We start from the raw sequence: 11,867 nt of genomic DNA on the forward strand, positions 1-11,867 counted from the left end.
CTGTCTCCTTCCATGCTGAGGGCTGACCGAGAGAGCACAAAGGGGAGCTGCATTCTCAACAGAAATACCAGGCCAAGGTTCAGAGAAAGGACTTCCCTTGGAAAAAAAAAAAACCTTCTGTGGAATGGAAGAATATGGAATGACACAGAGACGCTGGAGAGTCCTTGTCTGAGCCCACACTTTCCCTCAGACTCTCTACAGTCTCCCAAAATGAGTTTTTACTACTTGACACTGAGGTCTGTCAAGGAAAGGTTTCAAATCCCTCCTGCAGCAACAGGGAGTGCAGACAGCAAAGTCAGACACGTGAATAAATCAGCAAGAGCAGAGCTGCTCAGCCAGCACAGTGCCTCATGCTGGTACCACTAGGAGCCAGGGACCAGATCTCCACTTTCCCTGCAAACCCACAAGCAGCAGGAACCAAAACAAAAGATGAGAAGGCTGGAAAGCAGCTTTGCTGCTGGGGCTGTCACCAAAGTGCTGTGAGACCCAGGTTAAGGCATGGGGCAGCTCTTCAGTTCAGATTTCCCTCTGACCTCAAGTCTTAAAACTGCAAAAATATTACCTGAGGTAATTTTGCCTGAGCTGTGTTCCTACATCAAGGGTTTCACTTGTACCAAACTCTGAGCTCCTGTAAAAATGAAATCAATACAGCTCCACCACCTACTTAATCAAAAAAGTCCCAGACAGCTCTATTCTCAAACGGACCATGCAAAACCACACAGTGCCTCCAAAAATCAGCTTGTGCTGGGGGACAGAACCACCTCTGGGTCTTTGAAAGGCAGCTCCTGCACTCTGGCAGCAATCCCACGGAAAGCACTGCAGTGACTGGCTGGTGTTTCGGGGGTAATAAGCAGGACAGTGAGCACCTGAACGTGCCTCCAGGTCTGTGCCAAAGCACTCCTGGGTAGTGAATGGAGGCAAAGCACAGAGCAGTCATCTGACAGAGCAGGGCTGTCCCTGCATCACCAACCAGGCCAGCAAAGGAGCAAAATAGCTGCTTACTGTGATCCCTGAAGACACTGCTCCCCACTGCCCCTTCCCTCCAGCTGCCTCTGCAGGGCCCTGAGAGACTGCTGGCATGCCTGTTGTTCCGTGGCTAAATCCCATCCTCCTGCACTGAGGGGTTCAGAGGACTGGGGGAAGCAAATGCAGCAGAGGGAAAGACGTTCTGTTTCCTCATTACAAATCAAAAAGCGTGACTGACATCAAAAGACAAGCACACAGACGGAGCAAGCAGAGCATGGAGTGGGGCAGGGGGAAGAGCCTGGTTGCTGTGAAACAGAGTAAAAAATAATCTTGCCAGGGGAAAAATAGGAGGCAGAGAAAGCTCCTGCAATGGGGCAAGACACTTCCATCAGTTAGGGCAGGCTTTCCTCCTTCCCACGCTGTCTACTGCCACCTCATTGCTCTATATTCTGTTTGCAAAGACAGACTCCAGCTGCCACAGTGCTATGGAGCATTTCTGCAGCAGGGAAAAAACACTGGCTTTGGCCTCTTTACCCTGCACAGACTGACTTCCAAAGGACAGCCAATGCAACTCCACAGCATCATCTTCATCTGAAAGCTCTCGAATCTGAGCTCTGATTGTCCACAAAGATCAACAGAAGCTCTGCAATAAAGATGCTGGTTGACAGGTTTGCTCCCCTGGCATGATCAGAGCTCTCAGAAGCAAGGGTGACCATCACCTGTGTGGGGCTGGCCTCAGGCTGGGAAACACGACCTCTCCAGGAGCACCACAGAGCTCAGAGTGCAAGGCACCCAACAGTTTATACATCATGTGTGTGTACATACCGAAAATGAGGGATAGCTTCTGTTCAGCTGCACAGCTGCAGGATCCATCAGCACATCATTTTCACCTCTGCCAGCCCATCTCAGCCACTGCATGGATGGATGTGTGTGTATTTATGCACATGACTGTACAAATTCTGGGGCAAATCCCTGCACTGCACACACTCGTTCCCTTGGGAAGAGAGTACGACACAAGAGATGCTGAACACACTGCTCTGCCTTCTGGAAAAAACTCCCACTCTGCCCCAGGGAAGGCAGCACAAGAGCTGCCCAGGTCAGACTCTCTTTTCTCTGTCCCCCAGTCCCACTGGCTGGGCTCTCAGAAAATGAAGGAGCTCATACAGCTCCTGTCTCACTCCCACCCACACCCTGGGTAGCTGCAGTACATCTGCTGGGCTGGCTCCAAGTCTGTGACTTCACTGGAGCAGCTGCTTGTGCTGGGAAGAGGATTTAGTTACAATTCAGATGCAGCTACAGCCAAAGCTATGAAATAGTGCTGTCTTCTCTCCAAGCAAAGATGCTCTGCACGTTCCAGGCGCAGCCAAGAGTGCTTACCCACATTTTCCCTGGGTAAACCTGCCTCCAGACAGCCAGGAGGGACAGAAGGGGTGGGAGAATCACATGTCCAGCATGCATCTCTCGTCCAACATGAGGTCTCAAAGCAGGGAAGGAAACTGAGGAGCAAGAAAAATATGACAAATCTCTGTACCAGAGGACAGGAAGGCCAACCCAGGATAAGCCCATCAGGAACTCCCTGCTGTGAATAGAGTGAGGGTAATGAAAAGCCTCCCTTGATCCTGTTGTAGACTCATTCAGCAAGCAGCTCGGCCCTGTAAAGCAATCAGGAGACTTTTCAGCTCCCACAGCATCCACCCAGGAATCACAGCCTCATTTAGAGAGAGTGGTTTGGGGTTACACACCTGCCAGGATGGCTGGAAGGCCTGGGAAGTCACTTGCCAGCTTGGAAGAGGCTCTTAGCGTGTGCACTCCCTCCAGCACAGCCTCCAGCAAGAGGACCCATTTGAGCAGTAGGTTCTCTCCAAACCCATTCTCTGTCACAGGAGAACTGCAAAGAGAGTTTGGCAGAACCATGTCCATCTCCTGCTGGAGTTCCCATGTAATCCTGCACTCCTGTATCCTCCATTAAACGGGGCTGAAACCTTTCCCTGTCTGCAGAACCAGAGCCTGCAGGGCACAGTCTGGGATGAAGGCCTGGTTTTCCAAAAATGGGGATCCCAGAGCTCATCCTCCACACCAAACCACAGCACACAAGCTGAGAGCACAAGGTCTGCCTTTGGAAGTCAGAGCTTGGCTGCTTGTCTCTATTTCCATCTCCCTTCCATTAGTTCCTTCTTTCATAACTGCTCTCCCTCTACATGTATGTGCACTAATTGACACCGTGAAGAACTGTCCTCTCCTCCCAAATGAACAGCTTGCTGAGGCTGGAGGAGACAGTAAATTCCTGGGGCTCCCTCCCTGCTCAGGAAGAGGGAGAAGCTGAGAGATGTGCTGAAGAACAGGCTGCAACAGCATCAGGACTGGCAAATTCATTAAACCCACTTGCAGCAGGCTCCTCTGCAATCACCCATAACCTCAATTCCTTTGTAACAAATAGGCTATTACCTGGCTAATCTAGACAAACAGTAAAGCCAGCCCAAAGCATTCCTGAAATAAGAGCTGCTGCTCAGACATTAGAGAGTTGGTGTGATACACTGGAATGGACAAATCTTCCCTGGGGCTAAATCCCTCACTGAATACACACGGCCTCATTCCTGCCTTGGAGAAAATAGATTGAAGGCGTGTTAGAGCCACCAGTGCTATCAATCAGAACCTGGATATTAGAATGCCTGTAGCACTCCAGGGAAAAAAAATCAAACCTACCAAGCAACCAGCTGTGCTAAACTTCTGCTGACCACTTCAAAGAAACAAAAATGCTTTTCTCTACTATTTCAATTTGCTCCCCCTTCAAAGAAGTCTGGGATCTCTGACTGTTCTCTCTTTGGAGGAGAAATTAAGGATACCTCCTAGGTACTAGGTACCTTCTAGAGGTTTTCTAGAAGTTACAAAGACTGGCTTTATCAATCTTGTTTTTAAGGCAGAAATGCCAAATCTATTCCTGCACAAAAACACTGGAAGTGTTCAAACCAAACTACTGTCCTTCAGTCTAGATTTAAGCTCATTTTCCACAACATTCCACCCTGAAGCTCTTGTTTCTTGCCCTAGAGGGGGAAAAAAAACCCCCAAGCCTATCAAAATGCAGGGCAAGAGTTGTATCCTGAATGAACATTTTACTCCTCAGCTTCTCTGGTTGACTTTTCTTCCCTCGCAGAAATCCTCACAAAGCCGTAACCTCCAAAACACCATTTGATCCTGTGTCCTTCTGTTTGGGGCCATGTCAAGCACTTGGATTCAGGGTGAGAGTGCTATTGTTTCACAGAGAAATTTAATTCTGTCTTTTAAACGAGTGAGACACTTACCTGGCTTCCTTCTCCTCACTTTTCAGCATTATGAAATCCACAATGCCAAAGTTTCACCAGAAGTCATGACTAAAGCTTGAACAATAGAGGGAACGTGCAAAAAGAAAACAAGAGCTTTTAAATGGAGTTTTCAACAAAACCCAATTAAGCAGAAGCCTCACAAAGGAAGGGTGAGCTCCTGCCAACACAGCACTGTATTCTGACTCAGAAAAATCTGCAATTCAGAGACAGGCAGAGCTACGACCTGGCTGCACAAAAACAAATGCTCAGGTGTTGGCACTCAAATACTCCCTGGATTCAGGAGTTCCCTGACTGCTGCACGCAGGGGGTTGCAAATGGGACTCTCTCACACCTGTGGGACACACTGACACCTGTTTGTATTTACTGCCAGCAGGTCCACTACTTGTTGAGTCTCAAAGCTGTGTGCAGAAAAACCTACTGGAAAGTGCTGACATGGCCTGGAGGCATTGGACCTGCTGGCAAGCAAAGGGAGCCTTGGCAGATGCTTATAGCCCTCTAATTTAAAATTAGGTACAGAGGCTATGAAAGTGTGTCGTAAACTGTCCCAGCCACAGTAACTGCCAGTGACTTCCACCAGCCACCAGTTTCAGGATCTTACTCTGCCCCAGCAATGCTCAGCTCCACTGGAAAAGCAAACAAAATGATTTGGCTACATGCAAAGTTAACCTTGTACAAGGATCTAACCCAATTCCAACCTGCATGGCAAGGCTCTCAGCTAAGATCTGAGCCCCCTCAGCTAACAATTAAAACTAAAAGAAGAAACTCTGGGGCCTCAAAGTGAAGATATTTCAGGTACACCTGTGTGGGGCAGGCAAAAGGGAAACAGCCTTGCTGTGGCATGTGTTTGTCTGACGTGGTAAGAGCAGTTCAGAGCCAGCAAATTAAAAGATCATCACATGTAATTTAAATGTTTGGCTGGAATCCCCCCCCGGGGCCCAGTGGGAAGAATCTCCGCGGAAAGGAAGATGCTTTGTTTGATGTATGTTAGCAAGGAGGGAACTGAGCCAGGGTGCTCACACAGCTGGAGGAATTGCTCTTGCTGAAGTCAGATTACTCCAGCTTGTCTGCTGGCCTGTGCTGAGCAGCCCTGTAATGACCCAGAATTGCAGCTGACAGATTGGTGCTGAGAGTTTCTCTCACCGAGGCTCCTGCCTGTGGATGGGCCATTACTCTTTCAATTTTGGGCTCTGATGCCTGTTAACATAGATTAGGCTTTTCCATATGGTGAGTCTTAGCCTGGTGTCCAGGGCAGCTGCCTGGGCCTCTGTCCCCACCCCCGTGCTCACCCTGGCTAATGAAAATGGATGATGGCCCCAGCTCGGTAATGGGACACAGATGGACCAAATGGTTTTTCGTTTTGAAACATATTTTCACTTAAGAAAGTCTCCAAAGACTGTGAGCTTTTTATTCTTCTATCACTGTAATATTGCCCCCTAATGCACTGCAATCTTCAGACAGGTGAGGAATTCAAAGATGCCAACTTCCAGTTTAACTGGATCTCCAAGTCAACATACCAATGTCCTGCTGTCCTGATGGCCTTGACTTGTTCTCTCAGTTTCCTCCTCTCCCATCTCACCTCTTCTGCTCATACTGAAAGATCTGCAGCCTGAGAAGCCGCGTTTTTTGGGGCAGATCTGTTAAAAGAAGGCCTGACAGGCTGCTGAATCAACCTCATCTGAAGGACTGCACTGCCTTCCACAACACAAGTAGTAATGATAAATTAAATAGCTGCTTTATTGTTATGAAAGCCTTGTGCAGACACAGCAGAAGCCTCCACAGCCACACGTGAGAACACATGACTGAGGGCACTGTGCAATGGGCACGGAAACCAGGGGGCACTTCCCAGCAGGACTCTCCATTCTTCACCTCTGCACTGGGAAGTTCAAGGGCTCATGAAGCTGCCTCCAACTTTCCAAAGGGCTCCTTGTTATTTATGGTTTCTGTCCTCGTGCTAAGGCTCCTCAAATAATTGGGCATTAATCCCCTTAATGAAGGGCAATGTTTGCCCATGACATCTCATTTACCAGGCAGTCCATCTTCCCAGAGAGGTGAAGCCTCCTGAAGTGTTTCTGAGGGACAGGGCAAGTGTCTGTGTGTGTATGTGTGAAAATGGGATGGGACTTGGGAAAACAATTCTGCTTGAATCTCTCAGCCCTCATTAGGATTCCTCTTTTCAGTGCCAGCTCTGATTTATGGGCTGCCATTCAGAGGCTGTGAAGCCCTGCAGCCAGGACTGACCAGCTGTCAGAGCAGGGCTTACAGAACAGGAAACATATTAACCTGTCCCTGTGCCTGCCCAGATCCCACGGCTGACACCGGAGCTGACAACGAGGCCGTGCCTGGCACGTCACTCCACCCTGAGCATTGCCTGGGGCTGTGGCTGCTCACACCCAGAACCAGCTGCAGCCCCCCCAGGTGCAGAGCTGGGACAGCCACATCTTGTGCCCCAAGAGAGAGATCCTGGACTGTACCCTCCTGCTTGCTTCGCATTTTGATTCTGGAATGTGGCAAAAAGCCACCAGTGGCATTTCTTCTCAGTGGTTCTGCCTCTGGCCCTCTCTGTCCCATGCAATGACCAGCTGCCTTCCAGCGCTGGACAGGGTTCAGTTATCCTTCAGGAAGAGCAATCAGAAGCACTTTCCAGCCTGCTGGCTCCCAGCAGTGGGTAAATTCATCAGCTCAGGGACGATGTGGAGCACTCTCTGTGAGCCAGCATTTCAGAGCACAAGGACTGCTGTTTGCTCCCCACAGCTCTGGGCTCCTAAAGTGTAAATCCAGCTTTTTAGGCAGCTGCAGCTCCCTGTGTGTACACCTGCACCTAAGCTCCTGGCAGGGCACCTCTCACCATGGGACTGATTGGACTCTGACTGGATTGGCAGCACATGGCCAAGGACAGAGCTCTCAGGAGCACAGAAAAGGCTTTCATGGACACATATCCTGACCTTCTGGGTTACACTCTGAGCAAGGGGCTCCCTGCACAGAGCCTTGTCCTGACCGGAAGAATTAAAAGCTCCGTGTAAAATGTTATGTCTCCTTTTCTCTATTACATAGAAATACTTTCCCTTTCTCTAATAATTTAGCTGCTGCCCGTGCCTGGTGCATTAACTAATGCAGACCAACATGCATACCCAGTGCTAGCGGGACAATCTGCTCTTGTTCAAATACATAGACAAAGTCACACTGAAAACAAGCAGATCTGAAGACTCTTCCCTCTATCCAAGTGACCAAATGTGTCTAAAGTGATGGACTCTAAAACCATCATCCGAGGGACCAAACATCTCCTGGACAATTCTTGGAGTGGGCAGCTTTCCACAGCCATAAATCAATGGCTTCTTCATTGGCTGTCCAGAGGAGACTAAAACACACCAGCCAAGCACAGCCTAGTAAAACTGAAGACATTTTTAACAGCAGGCTTTCCTAACCAGCAGCCTTACAATAGGAAGTAGGCCTGAACTCAAGCCAAATTCAACAAGGTCCCAGCTGTAAAGATTGCCTGTAATTTATTTTTTGTTTTACACTAAACATTAATTGGTTTAAAACAAGAGTCCTCCGGGTCCCAAAGGCACTGCTAGAACAGAAATTCCTCATTCCCAGCTGAATGCCCCGAGCCCAGGGAAGCAGCACGCTCTCTCCTCTGGCACAGCTTATTCCCCTGTGCACCCTGTCCTTCTAGACAACAAGCCTCATCCAGCCCGGCCAACCACTCAGGGCTGAGACACTCTCTGGGGAGGTGGAAGACATGGATTTGAATCTCTCACATTTCCTTCACCTCCCAGACGCTTCCTCTGAGACTTCCTATGAGCCCGACGTAATTTTAACAAGTGGGAAGCAGACACGCTGCAAGGTCTGAATCCAGATTCGAGCAGCTCTCTCCAAAGCTCCTGTCTGAAGGGGATGAAATGCTGGCTTTTCTCTCCAAAGCTCCCCTCTTAAGGGACTGAAAGGCTGGCTTTTTTTTTTTTTTTTTCATCTGGCGCCTCCCTCCCCTGTCTGCAAAATGGAGCACAAATCTGGAAGTGAGAGCTCAGTGAGTTCCAGAGGTGCTGGGCTTAGCAGAGGGGAACACACGGATCAGACACGGTTGTTACCAAAGGCTCCCAGGCTCAGCATAGGTAGCTCCTGCTCTCCCTGTGCGTGGGGTACAGCTGTTCCTCGGGCTCTGGGATGCAGGCTGGCAGCTCCTACAGCCTCTGCCTGTATTCCCAGGCTCCTGCAAGGGCTTACTCACAGCAGCTGATCAACAGCAGGGAGCTGCTCTCCATCAGCTCCTGTCTCACTTGCATGACACAGGCCCCCCGACTCCCAAATATTCCCTGCTCTAAAGGCTGAGAGATCATTATGAAATAAAAAGCAACCTTAACCACAATAGATATTCTGCAGTAATGCTCTGCCAGAATCCTCACCTCTGTAGGTTCTTCCTATGCTGACAGGTCTCAGTTTGCTGTGTGTCTCTGGATAACTGGATTTTTACCTCCCTGCACTTCATCTACTGCCTTAGCAGTAACTCTGACCATAATTCCTTATGAATCCCTAAGGAAAAGCTACATCTCTTAAATCCCTGTTGATGCAGTAGAGAGTACCTTCTGGTTTCCCATTTTCAAGCTTTTACAGAACACAGACCTTTACCCTACAGTGTCACCAAGAAGCACAACACTAACACCCTGCCTGTCCTTCTGACCTAGTCTGCAAAAACTGCAGTGCTCCAGCAGCTCCTCCTCACTCCCTGGAATCCTCCTCTCAAATCCCCTGCAAGTTCCTTCAGGGTTCAGCAAAGACAGGAAAAATCCACTGTGCCAGACATCCTCCCAGTTCACCAAGTCATTTGTACTCAGGACTTCCTGTGTTGCACATTCTTACATGAAGCTACTGTGAGTTCTGAATGGTCAAGGTAACAGATCCTTTCACTGAGCGGTTTTCATGGAATATAAAAGGCATTTACAGCCTGCTGCTGCTGCTGAGGGCTTTGTGAAAGCAGGGGCTCAGAGAAGTGGCTGAAGTTAAATTTTCAAAGCCCACTTCACAGGTAAGAGAGGCTTTCAGAGCTCCGAGAACAAGGTCACCAAACAAACTGTTTACACAGAGTAACAAGGAGGGAACAAATGCCTTATTTGACCACCTGTGTTATTCTTCCACTCAGCAAACCCCCATGTGGAAGGAAGGTCAGCAGAGCCATGGGCAGGGGTGCACGTGGCATCACAGTTAAAACAAAATGCAAAGTCTCTTAGATCAATGGGATCAAGGCATGAGGCAAATCTCCCAGCCCAAATCACTAGGAAAGATAAATAAGAGTAGCACTTCTGTGTCACAGGGATGTTGTCAAGTTTGTTGTTATCTAAACCACCAGCTCCTCAGATAGTGTTGTCAAAAACAAACATCCCATAGGAACACATGCTGTGAGGCACTACATTAATCTGTGACCAAGAGCAGAATTCACTCAACACTGGAGAAAAAATTCCCCCTTTAGTGCAAACCCAGTTACTCTTTCCCAGTTTGCATCTAACTGCTCATATGCCATCACTGACCTCAGAAACAGATTTTCTTTTAAATAAATGGGCTCACTGCTTTTCAAACACACGTTCAGTGTTTCTGAGCAGAGCCAAATATAATAACAACATAAAGACAAAAGACACCCTGTGCAACCTTATGCTTCATTCTCCCTGCAGTACCAGGTTTAACTTCAATTTTCTGCAGCTGTAATCAGCGCCAAAGGTGCCTCACAGGCCACGCATTGCTTGAGACTGACAGGCACAGGACCACCAGACAGGCAGCCCTGTTGTGTTCCCGCTAAATTTAACTCCATTTGTGGCTACCTGCAGACTGACAGGATCTTTGGGAGTCTGGTCAGACTGCAGCTCTCTCCTTTGTCTGAAGCCGAAAACGCACACGGTGTATTAAAACACGATCTTCACTGTAAAAGCACGTACAAACAGGTCACCATGGAGGGTACTAAATTTCAAAAAAATGTCCTCCTAGTTCCTCTGTCATCCACATATCTGTCCACATATTCACGTGCTTAAATGAGATTTGTTCTGTTCTCCTCCAGGTATAAGCTGCCTTGGACTACTTCACATACAGCAAGGAATAGGATATGCAGCCACAGAGTTACCCCTGGGTACTGAACATACTGTAGGGTCACAGCTGGACTTGTCCCCATGATAAATTATTCACTTTGTGTTAAAAACATTAAAAAAAAGAATAAAATAGAGTGAATACCACCGGACTAGTTGGATTAGGTGAGGTCAGCACTGTCTTTGCTAGCTACCTTTAAAAGTTTGCCTTCTGACATCTTTTTTACTTTTTAATGTGTCTTTTTCACGTTTTTAAAAATCTCACGGGTGTTTTGCACTTGCCCATGCAGACACCCATTATTCTGAGCTGTGACAAGACTTTAAAGTACACCAGCTATTGCATCTAAAGGAGAAATAGCATGCTCTCCCTCCCATCTACTTGACATATGCCATTACAGCACACAATTCTTCTGTGAAAATACAAACAGAAAATGGCCAGATACGACACATATTTATTAAGCCCCTCCCGGTGAATCTGATTTCTCCTGCCACACTCCCTAACACAAGGCATCAGGCAGGACCTCACATCGCTTCAGCCTCAGCACATCGACTTACCAGAGGAACTGCACTGTCCAATCCAAGTCAAACGCTGATCTGAGCTGCTGAAAGGAAGGAGCTGTGCTGGCCCCTGTCCACAGCACGTGCGCTGGCGACTCACACTTCCCCTTGGAGCTCAGCCAGCGCCCCAGCCTGCCTGAGCAGGAACCATCTGTGGGGATGAAAGAGCACCTCAACTTCCAAATTTACTTCCAGCCTTGAGAGCAGCCAGACTCCTCTGTCCTCCAGGAACCACTCAATAATACAGCACACGCCTTCCTGAACAGGCAGGTTTTGTCGGGGGGCAATCCCTGTGTCCATGTGCTCTGGGGTTTCTCATTTTCCCTACGCATTGTGTCAAACATTCTGATCACAGACCAGGTTAAGTGGTGGATAATAAGGCAATTCCTAAGAGAACACTTCTAAGGTGTTTGCATCCTGGTTGGTCACATACTGCTACACAGGTCTGAGTAATGGTAATGGCCATAATTAGCTCTTATACGGCACTTGCCTTTTGATATAATTTTTCCTAAGATACGTAGGTGTAAAGAGCTTTCACCTCATTTTAAGGACAGGGAAACCGAGGTATTGAGAGGGAGGTAATGATGAAATGTAAATGCCAGCAGCAACACGAGGCACAAAACCAGGTCTCCTCCATCCTAGCTGGGCGCTTCAGGCAACACAGCTGGGAAGCTCCATATCCCATTACCCATATACTGAGTCGCCGAGTTCCCCCAGCAAGGATCTTATTTTTCATTATGGAGTGAAAAATAAAACAAGCCACAGGGCTCTAACTCCTCCTGCAAGCCAGAGACACAGGGCCAGACATTTCTGCGGCAAACGGCACAGTGCAAATGCGGTGTGAGCAAAGTGGCAGCAGCCAGCCCGTGGAGGTGCTGGAGCTGTGGCATCACTCATTACAGGGAGAGAGGGGCAGCGTTACCTCAGCTGTCAGAAAAACAGGCTGGCTGCTCAT

This window comes from Empidonax traillii, unplaced genomic scaffold, assembly GCF_003031625.1.
Source record: "Empidonax traillii isolate 1590-97213 ecotype Southwest subspecies unplaced genomic scaffold, ASM303162v1 scaffold106:size2091409, whole genome shotgun sequence".
Taxonomy (NCBI): domain Eukaryota; kingdom Metazoa; phylum Chordata; class Aves; order Passeriformes; family Tyrannidae; genus Empidonax; species Empidonax traillii.